This window comes from Bufo gargarizans, chromosome 10 (assembly GCF_014858855.1).
Source record: "Bufo gargarizans isolate SCDJY-AF-19 chromosome 10, ASM1485885v1, whole genome shotgun sequence".
NCBI classification, from domain to species: Eukaryota; Metazoa; Chordata; class Amphibia; order Anura; family Bufonidae; genus Bufo; species Bufo gargarizans.
In genome coordinates, this window is record NC_058089.1 from 92,021,448 (window position 1) to 92,036,745 (window position 15,298).

Here is a 15,298-nt window from a genome sequence, read left to right on the forward strand (position 1 = left end):
AGGATTGCGGAGGTGTCGCTAAGCTGAAGAAGGCGGCGCTGAACACAGGGAGGGTGGCGATGAAGACAGGGAAGGCGGTGCTGGGCACCGGATGGCGAGGGGTGCGGGCGGGCACCCTGTATTAACGGACCTCCCCTTGGGCACCTTAAGTAAGTAAGTGACAGGTTATAAAAACCAGTTTTTTGGGCAAATAGAGCCACAGTGATGTTTAATAAGGCCAGCTTAGGATTCTTCTTATTAATCCGGACATGAGCATATGTTTAGGTTATAGGGGTAAAATCTGATGACAGAATCCCTTTAATATATGAAAATGAGTGTTTAGGTGCAAAAGGAGCATTGCCATTACTCCTAGAGGCTCTGCTCTCTCTGCAACTGCTGAGCCCTCTGCACTTTGATTGACTTTAGGAGAAGTCAGGGCCAGGCATGGTCACAATTGCACTGTTTGACCCTGTCAATCAAAGTTTTAGAAAAAAAGAAAATAGAAAATCCATCACCCCAGTGCTGGTCGGCAGGGTATGGCCCTACTGGCTGACAAGCAACTGCAATGTGGTGAAAACTGCATAGCCCTTCAAGCCATGCCAGTATTCAAGTGAAATGGTTAACAAAATGATAGTTTTTTTTTTAACATTGCATTGTCACAGGCCGTGCACTAACTCACAAGACCATATGGCTATTAACAATGCACAGTGAAAAAAACAATCTGTTTGTAATGAGTTACTTGAATATCAGTGCTGTTTTCAGGGTCACTTGGTTCTCTCCTTATGACTGAAATGAATGAATATGTACCACCAAAGCCTCTGCCTAATGGGAGTGAAATGATGTGTCCAAGAGAGTGTTGAAAGTAGTCATTCACGGACATTTCACTAAATAAACTGCCAGTAATGGCCATCAGCATGTGCTAAAAGCATTTTAAATTAATACAGACCCCCAGATGGACCCCCAATATTAATACAGACTTCCAAACTAGACCCTAGAATTAATACAGACTTCCAGACTAGACCTCAGGAATAATATAGACTCCCAGATTAGACCTCAAAATCAATACTGACCTTCAGATAAGACCCCCAATATTAATACAGACTCCCAGACCCCAGAATTAATACGGACTCCCGGGCTAGACCTCTGAATTATTACAGACTCCTAGACTAGACTCCAAAATGAATAAAGACTCCTAGACTAGACTCCAAAATGAATAAAGACTCCCAGATAAGACCCCAAAATTAATACAGACCTCCATATAAGACCCTGAATATTAATATAGACTCCAAAACCAAACCCCAGAATAATACAAACTCCCAGACTAGGCCCCAGAATTAATACAGATTCCTAGACTAGATCCAAAAATTAATACAGACCTTCAGACTAGACCCCCAACATTAAAAAAAGACTCCCAAAACAGACCCCACAATAATACAAACTCCCAAACCAGATGCCAGAATTAATGCAGACTCCCAGAATAGACCCCCAGAATTAATACAGACTCTCAGACTAGACCCCAGTATTAATTCAGACTCCCAAACTAGACTCCAAAATGAATGAAGACTCCCAGATTAGACCCCAAAATGAATACAGAACTTTAGACGAAACTCCCAACATTAATAAAGACTCCCAACACTAACCCCAGAATTAATACTGAATCCCAGACCAGACCCCAGAATTAATACTGACTACCAGATCAGATTCCAGAATTAATACAGACTCCTAGACTAGACTCCAAAATTAATACAGACTCCCAAACTAGACACCAAAATTGATACAGCTTTCCGTATGAGACCCCCAACATTAATACTGACTTCCAAACCAGACTCTAGAATTAATACAGACTCTCAGACCAGAATTAATACAGACTCCTAGACCAGATTCCAAAATTCATACAGACTCCCAGACTAGACCCCAAAACTAATATAGACGACCAGACCTTAAAATTAATAGATCTTATGACAGAGCTGAAAATTATTACAGACCCTATATTAACCCTAAATTCATACAAACCTCAAATTTATACAGACCTCAAATTCATGAACTCCAAATTCATGCAGACCCCAAGATCAGACTAACAAATTTAAACAATGTCTTAAAACACCACCAACCATATTTGAGAAGCAAAACAGAATACTTAAGTCCTTATCTAGAGGATATCAAAGATAATTGTTTATGTTATTTAAATGACACCACCATGTATGACACTCACATACCAATGAACATCTTATCTAGGCCATGAACAAGGTCCTGGGAAGGACTAAAACATTGCCATGTCATATTTCTGCAACTGGATGGCTCAATAAAATTCTGTTTTGCATCTCAACTATTATCTGAGTGCCACGGTGTTTTAAGGCATTGTACGTGGGACACTTCTCTACCACTGAGCACCAGAGTGACATTGGAACTTGAGAGCGCCAACCATTTTCTTCTTCTCACACATACATACAGACCCCAGAATCAGACCCCAAATTCATACAGCAACAGAATCAGACCTTAAATTCATGAAATCACAGGATCAGACCTCTATAACCTACTTCCCTTAAATGTACACCTCAGATTAGATCCCAAATTCATGTGGCTCCCTATAAACCCCACTCCACCCTCCATCCTTTAAGTGCCAACCTCAAATCAGACGCCAAATATATGCTGCCCTACAATCCTCACTTCACCCCTCCATCCCTTAAACGCAGGCCCAGGGCGAGTTATTTTGGCGCCCTAGGCGGAGCAGGCCCCTCCTCCTTCTTGATTCAATTAAACCCTTGGATAATGGAGGTTTTTTGTTTTTGCTTTTGAGTTTTTTTCCCCCTGTCCTCCAGGGGTCATAGTTGTACTTTCTAATTCCACCATTTAATATGGCATACAATGTAGTTGAAAGCAGGAAAAAAAAATCCAAATGGGGTAAAATTGAAAGAAAAAGGCATTTCTGCCACAAGTTTTATGGGTTTTGTCCCTATGATGTTCTCTATGCAGAAAAACTGACCAGTGCCCTTCATCCTTTGGGTCAGTATGATTACAATGATACCACATACAGTATGTGTAGTTTTTTTTGTTTTAGTACTGAAAAAATAATAAAAACCTTTTTTTTTTTGCCATATTCTGACCCCCATAATTTTTTTTTATAGTTATGTCTACTAAGCTGTGTGGTGGCTATTTTTTTGTGTGACAATCTGTAATTTTTAGTGACACCATGGAATGTGTGTGACTCTTTAATCACATTTTATGATTTTTTTTGGGTAAGAGAAGCAATGAAAAATGGCAAATCGGATATTTTGTTCTGTTATACCATTCTCTGTATGGGATCAATGTTTTTATATTTTAATAGTACGGGCATTTTTGGATGTGGTGAGCCCCATGATGTTTTTATTATTTATTGCTTATGTATTTATTTTTTTATTCTAGGGAAAGGGGGTGATAAATTATTATTTTTTTTAACATTTTTAAAAACTTTCTTTTAGCCCCTCTAGGAGGCTACAATATCTACTATTTATATATATTTTTTGGCTTATACTGTAGTCCCATAGAACTACAGTATAAGCTCCAATTGCCGTTATCCTATGTTGACCTGCTGGCCAACATAGGAACTGCAGCTCTTCAGGTGCAGGAGGTCACGGTGACATGATTGTGACCTCTTGCGCTGCTCTACTCCCTCTCTACGGCCTGAAGCCTATGAGATTGAACAGTTGCATCCATAATAGCTCCCCCTCTTATGGGTAGAAAGGTGGCACCCTAGGCTGGAGCCTAACTTTGCCTGCCCATTGTCCCAGCCTTGGTCCTAAGATCAGACCCCAAATTCATGTGGTTTCCTATAACCCCCAACCGCACCCCTCCATCCATTAAATGCTGACCTATGATTAGACAAAAAATAAATACCTAACCTCTCCTGCTCTGGACGGCGCCATCAGTCTAGAGAGATCTGGTGTACTATATCTGCAGCGCTACAAAGCACATCCTAACGCTGTATGCTGTCAGGACAAAGCTAAAGCACCAGTGCCCAGAGAAGAAGACCAGGGATGGGTGAGTAATACCAGCACTAGGACTCCATACTCACCTTTCTATACTCCTGTACTAATGAGCGCTTCCACAATGGTAGCAAATTGGTGCCCTAGGCGGGCGCCTACCTTTGGCTACCCATCGTTCCAGCCCTTCGGGCGACAATTAACAACTGCACAGTTGTCAACATGATAAGACAGCTTGATTTTTAAGTTTTCTGTCTGATCATTAAGGTATCCATCAGGGACATCACATGCCGCTGTGGCCAACACTTTTAAGAATATTATTACAAAGTACATCATGAGGTACAAAAAATATGGTATATTTCACAAAATCTGTATACAATATAAAAGTATAACCAGTCACTATCTTGATGTACATTTGTAAGTCTTTTATAGCTACAAAGTTTAAAGTCTTTTAGCTTTTTTAGTGAATTTTTTTCTGAACACCATGCGCCATAATTAAAACACTGCAGAACATACATCTTTCTAAATCCAAGTTAAATGATTTGTGGTAATGAGTTTAGTTCAACACTTAAGTCAAAGCAGAATACATAAAGAGCTGATCAATAGACACAGGCAATCCTTTTTGTTTTTTTCTTCCTCTGAATTAGGTCTATCGTTTCACTTACTTTTAATTTAAGAGTTGACAATTAAATCCCTGTGTCTGTGACACCAGATAACGGTTTAGTGTCGAAAGGTCGGGAATGTGGTAGAATATTTTAACTGTAAATGCTTCACAAATTAAATCCTGCAATCCTGAAATCATACTCTAAAGTGTATTAAAAAAACAAAATGATGTTACCATTTCCCCAAGTGAACACTTTCCATGAAGAAATGGTACTTGCTTCACATTTACTGTACTTGTGCGGTTCGGAATGGAATAAATTTATACATACCTGATAATTGCTTGATTTTGCACACAATTCCAAACAGTTTCCGGGTAAATGGACATGTTCAGTATTTTCGTGGGGAAAATCCACATTGAAATTTGTAGGTGTTCAGAGGGAAATCGGTGCGGACAATCCGCATCAATTGGAGCGGATTTGGTGCAGATTTTCCGCACAGGAATTTTACTCTCACTATTTAAGTGAATGGAGAAAATCCAGCCAGGAAAAAACTAAATAAATTGACATGCTGCTGACTTTAAAATCCGCACCACAGGTCAAAATCCACACAGAAAAAAAAAATCTGCATTGTGTACATGAGAATTTAAAATTCTTATAGAATACAATGTACATCACCTACGGTGTGGATTTTCCACACTCATATCCGCGCTGGAATTCCGCACGCAACCTGATTGTGTGCATTTAGGCTAGAGAGGACCTGTCACCTCTCCTGACATGTCTGTTTTAGTAACTATTTGCATTCCCCTTGCAATAACAATTCTGAAATGCAAAAGTCCAGATGGGTGTTACCAGTTGGAGGTGTGTCCCTGCACATTCTAACACTATCCAATCAGGTTCGCCAGTGGCAGACTGTGCAGTGTCACACCCCAAACTGGTAACACCCATCTGAACCTTCACAGCAAGCTGTTGCCAATTCATTTAAAGCTTATAGAAGGATTAATAAACAAATAGTACAACATAGAGTCATAAGAATAGATGCTCCAGAATTGGTTACAAGTAGTAACTAAAACAGACATGTCAGGAGAGGTGACAGGTCCTATTTAAAGGACTTCCAAGGTTTTACCATTGATGGCCTGTCCTCAGGGGAGGCCATCAATATCTGAGCAGTAGCGGCTCAATACCCAGCACCCTGCCAATCAGCTGTTCCCAAATAGCTCCAGCACCAGCGGTCAGCGTCAGATCTAGACAGCTCTTCTGGATTCATTTGACTGGGATCAGCACTGCAGAAGCCAGCTCTGCCCACTACACAGTACAAAGACAAGAACAAGGCTTTGAGTCCCACGGACTCAATATGGGTATGTACACATTTAAATAGCACTTGAGTGTAAACATATTGAATTGATGTACAACAAATTTGGTTTGATGTGCATATTTTTCATGTACATGCAGTATCCTGGACTATGAAGCACTAGATGAAATTCCAACTTATCTTTGCTGCCTGATATCACTTGATACGCCAGAGTCAAATGCCCTAAAATAGGATTCCCTACAACCCCACAACCCCCCAATCAGCTGTTCTGCAGCAGCATCGTCCATTCTGTGTTGTGCATGGGGCCGGTTAGTGCAGTGCTGCTCCCATTTACTTCGATGGGTGCAGCGCTGTAGTAACTTGTTCTGTCCACTGCACACAAGGGACGGAGCTGTAGTTCGTGTACTAACAACTGGCACTGGAGATAGTACCAAACAGCTGATCGGCAGGAGTGCAAGGGTGTCAGATCCATGCTAATCAGATATTTAAGGCCTATCCTGAGGCTAGGCCATCAATATAAAAGTACTAGAAAACCCTGAATGCATGGTAAGTTCAGTGTATGAAAAGGATCTGGCCGCCATAACAGTTATGCTAAAAGGTACGTTTTGTGGTCATGTGAAAAGAGCCGTAGTCTCTCTGGTGGAGAGTACAGAGCGGAGGTTGAGTTAGCTGCAAAGGGTTCAGAAGTTGACATACTGAGCTATCCATTAGTGATTCCTTCAGAAACCATAGTTTACAGCACAACAGCCAGATGATCTTCTGCGCAGACATTCACTGGTTTATATCAACTTGTGGGAGCATCATTGCAACACAGTTGTCTACAGCAAATGGGACTGAACAAAAAAAAACATTCAAAACTCATGTACGCAAAGTGTTCTGGATCTGGAAAGCAATTGGCACTTCCTTTCTTCTCTCAAGAGAGGAAATTCAGCCTCCTTGAGTTAGAATTTGCCAAGAGTTTGTTAGTAGACTAACTAAACCAACATAGTCAAATTTTTTATAGGAAACCTTTGACTATCGAGTTCAATCTTTATCAGACCAAGATGCTTGGATTAGATAAAGAGAAAGATGTCCTGCTGGGTTATTATAGCCAATTTTACTCGCAAGGGAAAATATATTCCTTCCAGACTCCATAAAGGATGTATGATAAATTGTTGAAAATGTTAAAATGTTGAGAATAAACAACACTACATAAATAATAAGAATAATACTACAGCCCCAATTCCCAAAAAGTTGGGTCTCTGTGCAAAATGTAAATAAATATAAAGAAAAACAGAATGCAATAATTTTCAAATCCCATAACCCATATTTTATTCAGATTATAGGACACATATCAAATGTTGAAAGTAAGATATTTTACCATTTCATATAAAAAATGTAGAACTCATTTAGAACTTCATCGCAACAATGCATCTCTCTCTTCTGGCATTTCCCCCTCCTGTTTTAAACATTCTGTCATAACCCCATAGCTAGAGAAAACATCTCTTCCTCTGTCCTATGCAACTAACTACAGATATGTCTCTAATCTCCCGTTTATCTCTAAACTTCTGGAGAGTTGTGTCTATTTTCACCTCATCTCCGTGACCCATTAAAATATGGTTTCCAAACCCTACAGAAACTGCCCTCACCAAAGTGGCAAATGACCTCCTGACAACTAAGTACAATAATAACTACTCTCTACTCATTCTTCTGGATCTTTCAGCAGCATTTGACACTGAAGACCACCATCTCCTACTCGGCATGCTTCAATCTATTGGATTTAAGGACATTGCTCTGTCTTAGTTTTCTTCCTGTCTCTCTGATTACTATTTCAGTGTACAACTTCCAGTTCTACTTCTTCTCCTCTCCCTCTTGCTGTTGAGGTTCCTCAGTGTTCAGTCCTAGGTCCTTTCTTCTTTTCTTTCTATGCAGCCCCTATTGGACAAAGCAGTAGATTTGGTTTTCAATCTCTACGCTGATGACATCCAACTATACACTTCATCCTGTGACATCACCCCTGAATTACTACAAAACATCACTGTCTGTCCACTGTCTCTAACCTTATGTCCTAAACCAATTCTTTCAATAACTGACCTTCTCATGTTTTTACCAACTACTAACCTACCTAAAGGTGATATCTGCCTCTAAGTGTGTGGCACTACCATAAGTCCTAGGCAGCACACCCACTGTCTCGGTGTCATGTTTGACTCTGATCTTTCTTCACCCCTATATACTTATGTCTCCTGACCTCAAAAACATTTTTGGAATCCATCCCTTTCTTACAAAGAAAACTCTTCTTGTTGCCCTGATCCATTCTTGTCTTGATTACTGTGTCTCATTACTAGTAGGCCTCCGCCTCACTAAACTCTCCATTCTCCAATCTATCCTTAATGCAGCAGCCAGGCTAATCTATCTGTATAACCGTTACTACAAAGCCTCCACCCTGTGCCAATCATTACACTGGTTGCCATACAGTGTAGGATTCAATTTCAACTGCTCATTCTCACCAACAAAACTGTTCACAGTGCTGCACCCCTCCACATCTTCTCTCTTATCTAAGTCTACCACCCTAAAAGTGCTCTGTGCTCTGCTAATTATTTATGACTAACATCCACTGTAATCCAAACCTCTCACTATGGTGTCTCAAGAAAACATTTTCTGCACAAAAAAACCCTTTACTATTATGTTCATGAATTATTATATGTGTGTGTGTGTGTTAGAAATCAGTGAATTAATTCTAAACAAATCTAATTTGACCCAAGTTTAAAAAAAATTCTAGTCAAATCCAAATCCAAGTTTTTGTCGATTTTCTCAAAATGGAATCATGGGACAATATGTGTGTATACACGCCGACAGGCATTTGCCACTAAAAAGCAAAAATATGTCAGACCTTTTTCTTAAAAAAAGTAAAAAAATCCTACAGTGGAGTTTGTCTTTAAAGGGTAACTGAATTTTGGTAAAATGTTTGATGTGTCATATAGACATATGAAAAGTTTTGACTGGAGGAGATCTGAGCGGTGATACTACGTGTGCATATCACGGTGGCAGGAGACGGGCTCAGTAGAAGTCTATGAGACCATCTCGATTCTGTCCTCTGCAGCAAGGAAAGAGAAAGTGTTGTGTGCGCGCTTCTGTCCTGGTTCAAGTGATCATGTGGGTCTTAGCACTGAGACCCCCCTTGATCGCTAGAATAAGTAACTTTTGATATGCCTCTATGACATATTAAAAAAAGTTTACCAAAACTCAGTGACCCTTTAAAGGGGTTGTTTGTTATCACCACCAGCCACACATTTACCCATAGCCGTATACAGGTGAAACTCGAAAAATTTTAATATCGTGCAAAGTTCATTTATTTCAGTAATGCAACTTAAAAGGTGAAACTAATATATGAGATAGCAGAAAAACAAGAAAATGGAGCTCAAAGTACCAAAGAATAAAAATATATATATTTTATTGAAGCATGATTAAAAATACATAAATGAGATACCATAAACAAAGTGAATAAGAGCAGAGGAAAGAAAGGAAAGGGTGCCACCCTGGGAGAGCATACAGGTCAATAATACATGAATATATAAAGATTATAGAGAAATACTCGGTACAATGACCAGCCTATGAACCAAGTACATACAGAGATATATGTGGGTGAGTCAATGGTCAGCTAGGGACCAACCACGGCAATGAAGCATGGTATGTTGAAGGTAAACAACAAACCAAAATAAATGAAGACCAGGTGTGGTGAAACACCAAAGTCCAGAAACCGTGGAGGTATTAGCAGAGACCAAGGCTCACCTGAAGCAGACCGTGTGTGAGACAACCCAGGATCGCACCACCCCACCACACGTTTCGGCGTGCCTTCGTCAGGGGGTAACGCCATCACTGTGAATCGGATATTTAAGGCCTCTCTCAGCCAATGAAAAGTAGGTACTTACTCGTCCCCAGGTGTGCATGTTAGTTGGCGCATGAGAATCCTGCACAAACACATCCGGCTACCCCGCAGCCGGCATCCCGCCGGCACGCCCCCTCACGTGACTAGGTCACCTGATCGGACGGCTATGGCGTGAGGACGCTCGGGCGTGAGGCGCCGGAGGCGGTGCCGGATGACGCGCGCACACATCACAAAGGAGGTGGAGAGACAGGGCGCCAGCATAACAACATACCCCGCATCCATGAACCTAATCATATATATATGTAACAGTGCAGTATAAAAACAGCATAAGACGCGCCTGCATTCATGATTATATTCAAAGCACCAGTGATTATTAAATAGAGTATACACATCATAGAATGTGGAATCAATATGATATGACACAGGTATACAATAGTGCATAAAACTATATAATATAAAAATATGGTGAGGAAAATAGACAAAACAAGTACATAGAAATAAATAATACGTAATCACAGTAGTAGATAGATCCATAATTATGGTGAAAGAACATACCGTGGTTGTGAAAAATCAAGAACATTGAATACGGTGCTATATTAAGGCCAATAATCCATAATTAACATAATCACAAATAATTAGATACATGATTATAGCGATAAAGGCATGCAGTGCTAGTGAAATTATAAAAACATACAGATGCTTTACTGTATTAAAACCAATAATCCATAATATTTGTAAAGTGCAACGTGCAATAAACAAATTACATAAGGTGTACACTATATACATCAATCGAATAGTGACCAGCAGAAAACACCATAAAATAGGCATATATAGGCATGTATAGTCACCGAGGTGACAATCAAATGAATGTGGTGACGACAAACATGAATAGGGGAAAAGGGGGGGGGAGTGAGGAGGGGAAAGGGGGATAGGATGAGGAAGGGAGGGAAAGGGAAGAAAGAAAGGGGGGGAAAGGGGGAGGGGAAAGGAAAGGGAAGTGGGGCTGGAAGAGAAGAGAGGGAGAAGGGAAGGAGGAAAGGAGGGAAAATAGGGGAAAAAAAGAGAAGAAAATGTGTGCCAGGCACGTCATGCAAGTGTATCTATATAAATGACAAAATACAGCAGCAGCTCAGGTAACGGGAACATAACAGGATAAAAGAAAATCCAATGTAGTAGTGGATCAAATGGGAGGAGAGGAGATGTGGCGTCCTGCAAAAGGAGAAGGTACTGGAGAGAGAGACAAAATATTAAAAAGAATTAATAAAAATTATTAATTGATAACAAACAAGCTGTTAAAAGAAATAGTGGGATCCACAGTCGTGGGCCCAGCGGCTACAGAAAAGATGAGAATCCCAGATTGTCGTTAAGACCCCTGGGACGTAAGGTCCCAATGGTCCAGATCCAACGGCTCTCCCTTTAGGCTAGCCTCTTGGATACATTGCCTGCACGTAGGTCAACCTGGATACAGTTAATCCCCCTAACCTTGATGAGTCTCGGATTACATGAATGAAATTCCTTAAAATGCCTCGCAATTGGTTTAAGGACCTCAACCTCCATTACTTCCTGTGCATTCAAAATGTCCCTCACATGCTCCCGCACGCGGACCCTCAACTCTCGTGTTCCCAAACCCACATATATCTTAGGGCATGGGCATTGGGCATAATATACCACCCGCGTGCTGGAGCATGTAAGGGACTGATTGATCCTGAAAGACCTGGCTCCGGAGGAATCCACAAATTCAAAGGATCGCTCCATATCCACACCACAGGGTCTAAACCCAGTCTTTGGACTGCCCTGTCCGACACAAAGTTGAGGAGATGTTGGTTGTAAATAACCTCTAACCAGATTGTCTCGCAGGGTGCTAGCCCTGCGCGCCGTGACAAGGGGTCGTACAGACAGGAATTTTTCCAGGACTGGGTCAGTTAGTAAAATAGGCCAATGTGAGGCCAGACATTTCCTCATTTCATCCCAATGTGAGTGGTACGTACTTATAAATCAGATTTTTTTTTTATCAGATACCCTATCTCTTTTAGTTTGTAAAAGTTGGAGCTGGCCCTGGGTCTTAGCCCGCCAATAGGCCTTTTTAATGGACAGGTGAATGTAACCTCTCCTGAGAAACCCGTCCTTCAGATCACTGGCCTGTCTTTCAAAAGTCAGATCGTCGAAACATATCCGACGAATGCGTAGAAATTGGCCAACAGGGATAACAGAGATGGTGCTTTTGGGATGCAGGGAAGTAGCATGCAAAAAAGCATTGACAGCCGTCTCCTTGCGGAAGACGTCAGTCCTAAGATGACCGCCAGCATCCCTGAACACAGATACATCCAGAAAATCCACCCTCTGTTTATGATGCGTATAGGTCAATTTGATATTTCTGGAGTTGGTCTGCTTCAGGTGAGCGCTGGTCTCTGCTAATACCTCCACGGTTTCTGGATTTTGGTGTTTCACCACACCTGGTCTTCATTTATTTTGGTTTGTTGTTTACCTTCAACATACCATGCTTCATTGCCATGGATGGTCCCTAGCTGACCATTGACTCACCCACATATATCTCTGTATGTACTTGGTTCATAGGCTGGTCATTGTACCGAGTATTTCTCTATGATCTTTATATATTCATGTATTATTGACCTGTGTGCTCTCCCAGGGTGGCGCCCTTTCCTTTCTTTCCTCTGCTCTTATTCACTTTGCTTATGGCATCCCATTTATGTATTTTTAATCATGCTTCAATACAATAAAATATATATTTTTATTCTTTGGTACTTTGAGCTCCATTTTCTTGTTTTTCTGCTATTGTACTCAGGAGCTTGTACCGAGTTACCCTCTATGGGTGCCCTTTGTGGTCACATTGGGTGGGCACTGTCCTTCTCCTCCCCTTGGAACACCCGGGGTCGTTTTTGTTTTTGTAATATATGAGATAGACTCATTACATGCAAAGTGAGATATTTCAAGCCTTTATTTGTTATAATTTGGATGATTATGGCTTACAGCTTATGAAACCCCAAAGTCACAATTTGAGGTACCCTTTGCTCAGGGGGTATGGATTAATTAGTTGACTAGAGTGTGACACTTTGAGCCTAGAATATTGAACCTTTTCGCAAAATTCAAATTTTAAGCTGCATTAATGCAATTCCCTTTAATTTGCATTACTGAAATAAATGGACTTTTGCAGGATATTCAAATTTTTCGAGTTTCACCTGTATGTCACTGTCACTTTAAGATTACTATTGCTTTCTTGGCATTAAAGAGCTTGAAATGAGTTTAGTACAGTTTTAGAGGACCCTAAAATCAAAAACTTTTCAGGGCAATTGGAGCACTTTTGATTCAAGTTCAATTTATTATTTCTATTTTGGCCAAATCGAATCCGAATTGAATTTCGAAAAAATTTGTTCATAGGCTTTCTGATAGACTCTTACAAAATAGTATAATTTAGGGTTTGAGATTGAAAAAAAAGTTAAAATGTTGAAAAGAAAATTCGTACTGCATTGCAACACCAACAGATTATGTGACCAATATATGTCCAATCAGACCAATAGTTGGTGTGTATAACAAAATGTTTGTGTGTGTAATTGGCCATCTGCCCAATGATTGATCAGAAAATCTGTCAGATAATCTGTCGGTGTAATACAGGACTAAACTCTCTGATTTTATCTGATGTTAAAGGGGCACCAATATAACTAACAATTGTTCTTATTCTTTTTTGTCTCACGCAGCAGAGCACATGAAGCAATAAGCAGATTACTTCATAAATGGATCTACGTATTTCTGTATTTTATATTTTAAAGCTGTTATCTCTGACACCATGATGTCTTACTTTCTGTAATCACAATGAAAACTAAAACAGTGTGAGTCTAAAGAAATAGCAATTAAATACTAATTATGCAAAAGATTTATAATGGGGGCACTGGGAACATCAGCATTAATGTCTGTGTGCAGCTATTCGACTATATTAAAACCAATTCCACCTGGGAAAAGCATATGGTCCTTTCCACCAAGCTGCTGATCTACGTTCCCAAAAACTGCAATTCCCCCTGCTGTTTATTGATATGTTTTAATCTCTTGCTGTACGATCTGCTATTTTATATCTCATATTGAAACAACTGTGGGGGGGGGGGGGATTATGTTGTTATATCAGTTTTCTGGTGTAAAAGAGAGTAACAATTTTTTTGTGCAAAAAAAAAGGCAAATTTTTGCTCTTTTAGACCATCCTCATTACTTTCTTGAAAAGTATAAGGGGCATAGATGAAACTTAACATAGCGTTGCGGTCTCTCGCAGGCTGCCAAATGTACTATAATTTTCACCAGAAACTGTCTTTTAGACATTGATGATACATCTCTAGGATATGCCATCAATGTTAGATTGGTGTGGGTCTCACCTCTGGGACCTGATACTATCTGCAGAATGGGGCCCCTGAATGGCTATGCGAGTTTTTACTCTGGCTTGGCTAATTCCCACAGTCCCCTAGGCGAAACTGGAGAGGTGGATGCACATGCGTAGTAAACTTTCTACTCATTGCTATTTGTGGAACTCCCATAGCGATGCATGAAATTAGGTCAAATTTATTACAATACTCCGTCAGTTTGTACGCCACCAGGGGACTGTACATTTGTGACTTTTTGTCAAAAAGTTGCAATAATAAATCTGGCTAAAAATGTTGTTCTGCCCAAAAAACATTTACCAAAGTAAAGATGCCGCAAAAACTTCTAAAATTTGGCGCAAATGTCTACTCGTGTAGACCTTCAGAAAAAAAGACTAAAAACCAATGGTGCAAAAAATGCCAAAAAGCCCCCACAAAAGTAGAGAAAGAAACACTAGTAAAAACCTGTGTGAAAGCACCCGTAAAGACAGTTTGACACAACTGATATACTGTAATGTAAAAACGGCAAACTCTGGATGTACCCAGTGAGGTTTATGTGCCAGGCCCTGTTAACAGATCTTTTAGGCAGATTTGATACATAGTTAAAAATAATCAAAATGTCAAATACTATTTTGGCACAAGAAACAGGGCAAATTTGAAATTAAGTATATGAGATGGATTATCTCATATGTGTATGTATGAAATAAGGGCTCACATTAGCAATGACAGATGCATGGGTCAATACTGACACACTGACAAATGCTATCCATATGAACAAGTCTAGTTCTGGACAAATTATAGTTGCCTGCTGAGTTCAGCCTCAGGGTGTCACCTACAATACAAGACATTACAATATTGTAGCGGTACTATTCATATTGTAAGCATTATTTTTTTTAGATGGTAAGGAAAATTAGAAAATAATGTAAGACACGGGATAAAAAGATACACACAAGTCACCTAAGAAACTGTTAAATGATAGATTTTTTGTGTGTAGCCCCATCATGGGACTGAGATGTGTCAAGGCCATGTGACCGATGAACGTAGACTAGAAATCGGGTGAAACGCACAATGGAGTGCCACAGTCTCTTCAATACGCTGATTGGTGGGGGTCCTGGGGGGCAGACCCTTGCTGATCTGACATTGATGACCTATCCTCAGGACGGTCAAACAATATCAAAATGTCAGAAAACCCTTTTAAAAAAATGGATTTGATGACTGAATCAGTG